Source organism: Capra hircus, assembly GCF_001704415.2.
Source record: "Capra hircus breed San Clemente chromosome X unlocalized genomic scaffold, ASM170441v1, whole genome shotgun sequence".
Classification (NCBI taxonomy): Eukaryota; Metazoa; Chordata; class Mammalia; order Artiodactyla; family Bovidae; genus Capra; species Capra hircus.
This window is the reverse complement of record NW_017189516.1, coordinates 42,064,742-42,075,064: the sequence shown is the minus strand read 5'-3', so window position 1 is coordinate 42,075,064 and position 10,323 is coordinate 42,064,742. Positions and strand designations below refer to the sequence as shown.

Here is a 10,323-nt window from a genome sequence, read left to right as displayed (position 1 = left end):
GGAAACCAACAAAAAGACCCACAGAATGGGAGAGAATATTTGCAAACAAAATAACACACAAGGATTAATTTCCAAAATATACAAACAGCTCATGAAGTTCAATATCAAAAACCCAAACAATCCTATCAAAACATGGGAAGATCTAGATGGACATTTCTCCAAATAAGACATATATGTGGCCAAAAACCACATGAAAGGATTCTCAACATTGCTAATCATCAAAGAAATGCAAATCAAAACTACAATGAGGTTAACACCTTACACCAGTCAGAATGGTCATCATTAAAAAATCTACAACCAATAAATGCTGGAGAGGGTGTGGAGGAAAGAGAAGCCTCTTACACTATTGATGAGAATGTTAACTGGTATAGTCACTATGGACAATACTGAAAAACTAAAAATAGAGTTACCATATGATCTAGCAATTCCACTCCTAGGCATATATCTGGAAAAAAGTGTATTTTGAAGATATGTGCAACCCAATGTTCATAGCAGAACTATTTACGATAGTCAAGATATGGAAGCAACCTAAATGTACATCAACAGAGGAATAATAAAGAATATGTGGTACATATATACAATGGAATATTACCCAGCCATAAAGAAGATCTCTAGTCTTTCCCATTCTATTGTTTTCCTCTATTTCTTTGTATTGTTCATTTAAGAAGGCCTTCTCATCTCTCTTTGATATTCTCTAGAACCCTGCATTCAGTTGGGTATCTCTTTCCCATTCTCTCTTGCCTTTTGCTTCTCTTCTTTCCTCAGTTATTTGTAAAGCCTCCTTACAACCACTTTGCCTTCCTGTATTTCTTTTTCTTTGGGATGGTTTTAGTCACTGTCTCTTACACAATGTTTTGAACTTCCATCCAAAGTTCTTCTTCATCTGTCTTGGGTGGCCTTGCACAGCATGGCTCATAGCTTCATTGAGTTACCCAAGAAAGGATGGGCATGATATAGGACAAAAACAGTAAGGACCTAACAGAAGCAGAAGAGATTAAGAAGAGGTAGCAAGAATACACTGACGAACTATACAAAAAAGGTCTCAATGACCTGGATAACCATGATGGTGTGGTCACTCACCTAGAGTCAGGCATACTGGAGTGTGAAGTCAAATGGGCCTTAAGGAAGCATTACAATGAACAAAGCTAGTGGAGGTGATGGAATTCCAACTGAGATATTTAAAATTCTAAAAGATGATGCTGTTAAAGTGCTGCACTCAATATGCCAGCAAATTTGGAAAATCCTGCAGTGGCCATAGGATTGTAAAAGGTCAGTTTTCATTCCAATCCCCCAGAAAAGGCAATGGCAAAGAATATTCAAACTACTCTGCAATTGCACTCATTTCACATGCTAGCAAGTTTATGCTCAAAATTCTTCAAGCTAGGCTTCAGCAGTATATGAACTGAGAATTCCCAGATGTACAAGCTGGGTTTTGATGAGGCAGACAAATCAGAGATCAAACTGCCAACATATGTGGAGATAATGTGGAGAAAACAAGGGAATTCAAGAAGAACATCTACTTCTGCTTCATTGACTATGCTAAAGCTTTTGACTATGTTGATCACAACAAACTGTGGAAAATTCTTAAAGAGATGGGATTACCAGACCATCTCACCTGTCTCCTGAGAAACCTATACACAGGCCAAGCAGCAACAGTCAGAACTGGACACAGAACAGCTGACTGGTTCAAAATTGAGAAAGGAGTATGACAAGGCTGTATACTATCACCATGTTTATTTAACTTCTATGCAGAACACATCATTTGAAATGCTGGGCTGGATGAAGCACAAGCTGGAATCAAGATTGCCAGGAGAAATATTAACAACCTCAGATATACAGATGATACCACTCTAATGTCAGAACGTGAGGAACTAAAGAGCCTCTTGATGAAGGTGAAAGAGGAGAGTGAAAAAGCTGGCTTGAAACTCAGCATTCAAAAAACTAAGATCATGGTATCAGGTCCTGTCATTTCATGACAAACAGAAGGGGAAAAGTGGAAGCAGTGACAGATTTTTTTTCTTGGGCTTCACAATCACTGCAGATGGTGACTGCAGCCATAATATTAAAAGACATTTGCTCCTTGAAAGAAAAGCTATGACAAACCTAGACATCATATTCAAAACAGAGACATCTCTTTGCCAACAAAGGTCTGTAAAATCCAAGCTGTGGTTTTCCAGAAGTCATGTGCAGACAAGAGAGCCAGATCATGAAGAAGGCTGAGCGCCAAAGAATTGATGCTTTCGAACTGTGGTGTTGGAGAAGACTCTTGAGAGACCCTTGGACTGCAAGGAGATCCAACCAGTCAATCCTAAAGGAAATCAGTCCTGAATATTCACTGGAAGGACTGATGCTGAAGCTGTAATACTTTGGGCAGCTGATGAGATGAACTGACTCACTGGAAAAGATCCTGATGCTGACAAAGATTGAAGGCAAAAGGAGGAGGTGGCGGCGGCAGAGGATGAGATGGTTAGATAGCATCACCGACTCGATGGACATGAATTTGAGCAAATTCAAGAAGATAGTGGAGGACAGAGGAGCCTGGCATGCTCCAGTTCATGATTCACAAAGAGTTGGATACGACTTAGCGACTGAACAACATTATTTAAAAAAACGAAATACATTTGCAGCAACATGGATGGACCTACACATTATCATGCTCAGTGATGTAACTCAGCCAGAGAAAGACAAATATCATGTGATATAACTTATATGTGGAATCTAAAAAGATGATACAAATGAACTCATATACCAAACAGAAACAGACTCACAGATTTTGAAAACAAATTTGTGGTTATCAAAGGGAAAAGGTCGGGGGAGGGATAAATCAGGAGTCTGAAATTAACATATACACACTACTATATTTAAAATAAATAATCAACAAGGACCTACTGTGTAGCATAGGGAAGTCTATTAAATACTCTGTAATAATCTATATGGGAAAAGAATCTGAAAAAAGAGATTATGTATAACAGAATCACTTTGCTATACACCTGGAAACAAGATTGTAAATCAACTTAACCCCTGTATAAAATACAAAAATTTAAATGTTGATGTTTTTGCATTGCTTTCAGTTTTTATCTTGTATTATACTGCTGCTAAGCTGCTAAGTCGCTTCAGTCATGTCCAACTCTGTGTGACCCCATAGACAGCAGCCCACCAGGCTCCCCTGTCCCTGGGATTCTCCAGGCAAGAACACTGGAGTGGGTTGCCATTTCCTTCTCCAATGCATGAAAGTGAAAAGTGAAAGTGAAGTCACTCAGTCGTGTCCAACTCTTAGCGACCTCATGGACTGCAGCCTACCAGGCTCCTTCGTCCATGGGATTTTCCAGGCAAGAGTACTGGAGTGGGGTGCTATTGCCTTCTCCGATCTTGTATTATAATGATGCTATAAACATTTCAGTACAATAAATGTATGCATTTCTGTTCAACTTATACCTAGGAGTGGAATTGCTGGGTGATAGGGTAAGCTTGCATTCAAAATACTCAGAATTGGTGGTAGGAATTTAAGCTTCAACCAGGGTTTATTGTTCAAAGTACCAGAAGCCAATTCTGGCAGATTTAAGAAGAAAGGAATTTACTGAAAGACCATTTAGTAGGCCATAAAATCACTGGGAGAATTTGAGTAATAGGCTCAGGAAAAGGCAAGGAGATAGGAGGGCCACATGGGTTGAAATGCAGCCAACATCACACTATGGAACTAGTACCAGGAGAACACTGTTTCAGTCATGCTGTATACCAGACCTCATAGTTTGCACAGCCAACACTGAACTCTTGCCAACAGACTCATAATGCTGCATTCCCCTATTACTGCCAGAGAGAAATGCCTTAGTCTCAGCTTCTTCACATCTCTAGCTACTGATTTGAAGTCTGGTGTGTGTACACAGCTCATAGGCCAGGCCCAGGTCACACGTCCAGGTCACAGCTGCAAGGGAGCCTGGAAAAGTGAGGCAGGCACTTTCCAAACAGAAGAATAGAATAGGGTGCAGCTTTGGGCATAAAAATCTGTTTATAAGACTGATTATTTCTTCCTAAGTTAAATATCTTGGGAAAAAACAAACAGGTATTGATTTCATTCCATTAGGAAATAAAACCACCACCTAAATTCAGCTCTTCAAAAATCATGAGTATTTTGCTTGATTACATATTTAATAAATATGACCTCAGTATCAATCCTGAACATACATTTGAGGTTTCTGAAATAACTTTTAATGATTCTGTAGCTCCTAATAAGCAGAAATCTAGTATTAGGCTATACCAGAATTCTTTTTGGGTTTCCCAGGTGGCTCAGTGGCATTAAGAACCCACCTGCCATGCAGAAGACACAGGTGTGATTCCTGGGTTGGGAAGATCCCCTGGAAGAAGAAATGGCAACCCACTTCTGTTTTCTTGCCTGGGAAATTCACATGGACAGAGGAGCCTGGTGGGCTAAAGTCCATGGGGTTGCAAAGAGTTGGATGCAACTGAGCATGAACACACACACACAGAGCCTTTTTTATAATGAAGAAAAACACTTTCTTCCCCCCATGTTTATCATAGTTTTTTAATATATGCATATGTGGCTTTACTCACCATCTCACTGAGGCAGATATTGCCTGGGAGTCACCTAGTTCTGGCCCCCAAACCACTTGGTACAAATTCAGAGCATCTAAGGCCAGTTCTTTGCCCCTACATACTCCCTGGTTTACTTCTGAACAATAAGCCTCTTTTTGTTCTCTCCTATATAGATCTTTACCTTCTTGCCATTGCCTGTTTTCTTTTCCTGATTCCTGTAACTACTGACCCCATTCAACCGTGGGTCCTTTTGAAAACTTCATTCTATTGTTATCAAACTCCTATCCATCTTAAATTTGGGGGAAACAAGCTCTCTCTCTTTATGCCTTAATTATATCTAGCCCCTTCCCAAGCACCTTACTTTCTCCTGTTTAGTTCATTATAGCAGAGAGGCTGCCAGGTCTCTCACTCCTTGAGCAGTGAATCCAAGAGGTAAGCTGGCATTTCAACAGACTGTCAATGTTGCTTCTGAACATGATTTTTCCATCCTCTTGTAAAATCGCATTCTATGTTTGTTTGTTTGTTTGTTTTGTAACTTTACTGGAGTATAATGCTTTACAATGTTGTGTTAGTTCCTGCTGTACAGCTATACATATACATATATCCCTCCTTCTTGGACCTCTGTCCACACTCTCCCCATCCACTGCAATCGTACCCATCTAGGTCATCAGAGAGCACTCAGCTGAGCTCCCTGAAAACTGCATTCTCTTTAGAGATTCACTACAATTCATATTCCATCCTTGAGCCATTCTAATATGTGGCCAATCTACTTGCCAACTGGTTATCCATTTATTCACCAAAGGCCCAACTCACAGTCTTCCTCTCCTCACATAATTCTAGGAGATTTTAACATTCATGGACATAGATCATCCAACTTAAAGGCCTTGCAATGCCTTTAGCTCCTTATTCAAAAACCCACACCCTCAATCTTGTCAGGGCTTAGTACCTGCTCCACTTGAACACAACTTCCTGATTTCTATCTTCCTCATCAACTTATTCGCATCTGATAGCTTCACTCTGTTCAATTTTAAAATTTTCACACATGATGGCTCCACACACATTTACTGTCTGCAAAAGGGGTGGCTTCCCAGGGAACCTTCCAGTCACTTTACTCAGCTCTCTTTTCGATTCCCATCAGCAAAAGTCCCCAAACTTACCCTAAGTCCTTCCTCCAAACAACTGCTGATTTCATTCCCAGCAGGTGACCTTGCCTTTACATCAGTGGAAAAATTGAGGTCATCAGGGAGGTCTCACTCAATTTCTCTGTAAACATATCTATATTCATTGCTTTTTACTTTCTTTCCTTCACTCTGGAAGTCAGCAACGTCCCTTACCGGTTCAAGGCCAACCCATGCCAGTGGCCCATCTCAATCTCCCTCTGTATCCGCCCTGTCCTTGCCCTGTCAGTCATCTCTTCCTCGGCCTCTTTACTGGATCCTCCCCTCAGCCCATAAACACCTGAAGACCTTTTCATTTTAAAAGGCTCTCACACCTGCGTCCTAGTCAACTCTCACCAAGCTTCTGTTCCTCCATTTTCTGCTCTTTTGAAATCACAGAAAAACTGGCTTTTTTTAAAAAAATCTTTTCACCTCAGTTTTACTCCTTGAGTTCTGAAATCCTCCTTCCACATTCCTCTACTGAAGCTTTTCCCTAAGATACATAATGACCTAATTGCCAAATCTAACACACATCTTCCAGCTTTATGTAACCAGATTTCGCTCTTTGACTCTGCTAATTGCTTTCTCCTTTCAAAGCGTAATCTTGCGTGTTTTTTTTTCCTGATAATAAAAGCAGTGCTTGTTCATTACTGTTTTATTCTACTCAGAGCTATAACAAAATACCACAGTCTGGGTCAACTCTGAACAACAGAAATTCATTACTCACTGTGCTGGAGGCTGAAAGTCTGAGATCAAGGTGCCCAGTGGTCAGGTGAAGACCCTCTTCCAGGCTGTAGACTTGTCACTGGATCCTCCCCTGGTGGAAGCGGCAGGGAGAGCTCTGAAACTTCTTTTATTACATAAAGCTTTGATCCCATTCTCAAGGGCTCCACCCTTGGGACTTGACCACCTCCCAAATGGCCCCAACTTCTAACACCATCACTTTGGGGGTTAGAATTTCAACATATGAATTTTGGAGGGACACATTATTCATACCATAGCAATTACAGTATATGTGGAAAATCTAGGAAAGTACAAAGAAGAAAAATAACATCATCTTTAATGGCACTAATTGGTGATAACCACTGTTAATATTTTGAAGTATATAAATATGCAAAGATACAGATATAAATACATAGATATAGATAAATACAGGCACAATTCTGTATAGGAGGTTTTACCTGCTTTTTATATAACCCATATCCTTAAATATTTTTGAAAATTATTATAAACTGCTGCATAATATTCTATAAAGTGGATGAATTGCCATATATAAGCCATTTTTCTACTACTAGATATTTCACCCATATTTTAAATCTTTTCTATTGTAACTAAAATTACTATATACCTCCTACTACATAAGTCTTTGACCATTTCTTTTGGATTATCTCATTAGAATTATTGAAAAAAAATTACTGTGTGCAAGCGTATAAATATTCTCTAGGCTTGGCTACACAATGCTGAGCTGCCTCCCAGCAAAGCTGGAGTGACTCATGTCTCACTTGCAGTGAGTATAAGGGCTTGTTTTCAAACTTTCTGCTCTATATCCATTATAATGTTCTTTGTTTATAATCTTCTTTGAAGCTGTGCTTGTCCAGCTTCCAGACCAAAGAAAGGGCCCAAAGTCAGCAACAGAGACATCACTGGCTTAATCGATGGAGGAGCTTACCTGTCTGAAGCAAGGTCCTGGAGTGACACTTCAGCGAGCGCAGGAGACAGGATCGCCAGGCAGTCTTTGTTCCCAGGGGTAGGGGAGAGGAGAGGAGATTACCAGTTATAAGGGAATTGACCTCAGATGGGCTCATTAGTTACCAGGGAAACCAGTAGATGGCACACCCCTTACCGCCTCATCTCAAAAGGGATGAGAACAATCTCCAGCTGGGGCCTGGGGCAAATATGGGGCAAAGTCAGAACTTTGCAGTTAGACACAGGTCAAGAAGGCACTAGTCAAGCAGGGGGTGGTGGTGGACAGAGAGCAAAACAACACTCATCTTGAGGGGCCTGACCACAAAAATATCCTCTGTTCTATTTCCTGATAATATCCTCTTCTAGTTTTCCTTGTATTTATCTGCTTTGTGTGTGTGTGTGTTTAATCTCATATTTAGGACTTTATTTTCCTATAACTACCCCTTAAAGTTGATGTTCCCTACACTTAGATCCTAAATTCATTACCTTTCTCTCTTATTCCCTAGGATTTTTCTTATTCTACTCCTTCCCTGGTGGCTCAGACAGTAAAGCGTCTGTCTACAATGCAGGAGACCTGGGTTCAATCCCTGGGTTGGGAAGATCCCTTGGAGAAGGCAATGGCAACACACTCCAGTATTCTTGCCTGGGGAATCCCATGGACAGAGGAGCCTGGTAGGCTGCAGTCCATGGGGTCGCTAAGAGTCGGACACGACTGAGTGACTTCACTTTCACTTTTCACTTTCATGCATTGGAGAAGGAAATGGCAACCCACTCCAGTGTTCTTGCCTGGAGAATCCCAGGGACAGGGAAGCCTGGTAGGCTGCAGTCCATGGGGTCGCTAAGAGTCGGACATGACTGAGTGACTTCACTTTCACTTTTCACTTTCATGCATTGGAGAAGGAAATGGCAACCCACTCCAGTGTTCTTGCCTGGAGAATCCCAGGGACAGGGGAGCCTGGTGGGCTGCCATCTATGGGGTTGCACAGAGTCGGACATGACTGAAGCGACTTAGCAGCAGTAGCAGCAAGGAGGAATCTGGTAGGCTACAGTCCATGGGGTCGCAAAGAGTCGGACAGGACTGAGCGACTTCACTTTCACTTTTTCAGTTTGAACTACTTCCACTAGACAAGAGATTCCCAAATAGAAGACACCAGACCTGACCTCTCTCCTGAATTTTAGACTCATGCATTGAACCATAGGGCTTCTCTCATGATTCAGACAGTAAAGAATCTACCTGTAATGCAGGAAACCCAGGTTCGATCCCTGGGTAGGGAAGATTCCCTGGAGGAGGACATGGCAACCCACTCCAGTATTCTTGCCTGGAGAATCCCATGGATAGAGAAGCCTGGCGGGCTACAGTCCATAGGGTCGCAAAGAGTCAGACACAACTGAAGCAACTTAGCATGCAAACAGAATTATCTGTACTCCATCTCTTTTTTGTTATTTGAAAAAAAAACAAAATTCAACCTGTCAAAATGATAAGTTGGTGGCTCCCTGGTGGCTCAGTGGTAAAGAATCCGCCTACCAATGCAGGAGACATGGGTTTAGTCCCTGGGTCGGGAAGATCCCACATGCCACAGGGCAACTAAGCCCATGCACCACAACTGCTGCTCTAGAGTCCATGGGCTGCAACTACTGAAGCCCACAGGCCAGGAGCAATGAGAAACCTGTGCACTGCAACTAGAGCAGCCCCCACTCACCAAAACTCAAGAAAAACTCTTGCAGCAGCAAAGACCCAGCACAGCCAAAAATAAATAAAATTGAAAAAAAAAGATAAGTTGGTAGTACAACCAGCCAAGGAGTCACACAAACTTGAAACACAGAAGACAAATTCACCTTTTCTCTCTTGGTCAACCTCCCCACCACAGGCCCCATCACGAGAAGAGAAGATTCTCAATTTAATTGCCATGTACCTGAGGAGAAAACATACTAAAGATAGAAACATTCTCATTTTTCTTATTCTTTTTCTTGTTTGAGAGACAAACCTTTGGAGGATTTTGTTATTGGTAGAAGTGATTTAAGGCCAAAAGTAGGGCTAAAGCTTTTATTTCTAACTTTCAATCCAGAATAGTACTCTTTTCTTTGAAAGTTGTGTGTTCTAACCTATGTGTGTAAGCTTTTAAAAAATCAACAAACCATATGAGGATACAAATAATATAAAATCATATTCCTTCTGAGCTGCAAGGCATAGTTGACACATCCAGTTGAATGCCATCACTTTGTCTCTTAACAGTCTAGGATGAACGTCCCTGGTGGGCAGTGGCTAAAATTCCATGAAACCAAAAAGAGGAACCCAGGTTCAATCCCTGGTCAAGGAACTAGATCCCACATGCTGCAACTAAGACCCAGTGTAGATGGACAGACAGATAGATAGATAGGTAGATAAGTAGGTAGGTAGTTAGATATTTTAAAAAAAGTCTAGGACCCAGAGATGTTTCATGGCTTACTCAAAGTAGCATGGTTACTTAGTAGCAGATATCGCTAAAATTAATTCTTGTAACTCTTGTTCCAGTGTTCATTTCAGTACATAAATATTTCTATGTGTTCTTAACGCTTGTCCTCTGAGAAACTCTACAAATAGATACTCATGCAAAAGTAACTGCTGGAAAATCCTGCACATCACATCTTCTAGAGAATCTTAACCAGGGCTACAGTATGATATTTGTGGACTCTAGATACTTTTGACTTTGTGGGCTACTTTCTCCATAGAAAATTACTAAAATATTGCTTATGACTGTGGGCTTCCCTTGTGGCTCAGCTGGTAAAGAATCCGGCTGCAATGTGGGAGACCCGAGTTTGATCCCTGAGTTGGGACGATCCCCTGGGGAAGGGAAAGGCTACCCACTCCAGTATTCTGGCCTGGAGAATCCCATGGACTGTACAGTCCATGAGGTCGCAGAGTTGGACACAACTGAGCGACTTTTACTTC

At 41.3% G+C, this 10,323-nt stretch overlaps 1 long non-coding RNA gene across 1 annotated transcript in view; it reads right to left on the bottom strand.

Annotated features, from left to right (window-relative positions):
• Positions 1 to 9,232: 9,232 nt before the first annotated feature.
• LOC108634368 overlaps positions 9,233 to 10,323 on the bottom strand; it is an 85,856-nt gene continuing 84,765 nt past the window's right edge. The window contains exon 5 of the long non-coding RNA XR_001917592.1: positions 9,233 to 9,307. This is a non-coding gene — a long non-coding RNA (uncharacterized LOC108634368). The remainder of the gene's footprint in view (positions 9,308 to 10,323) is intronic.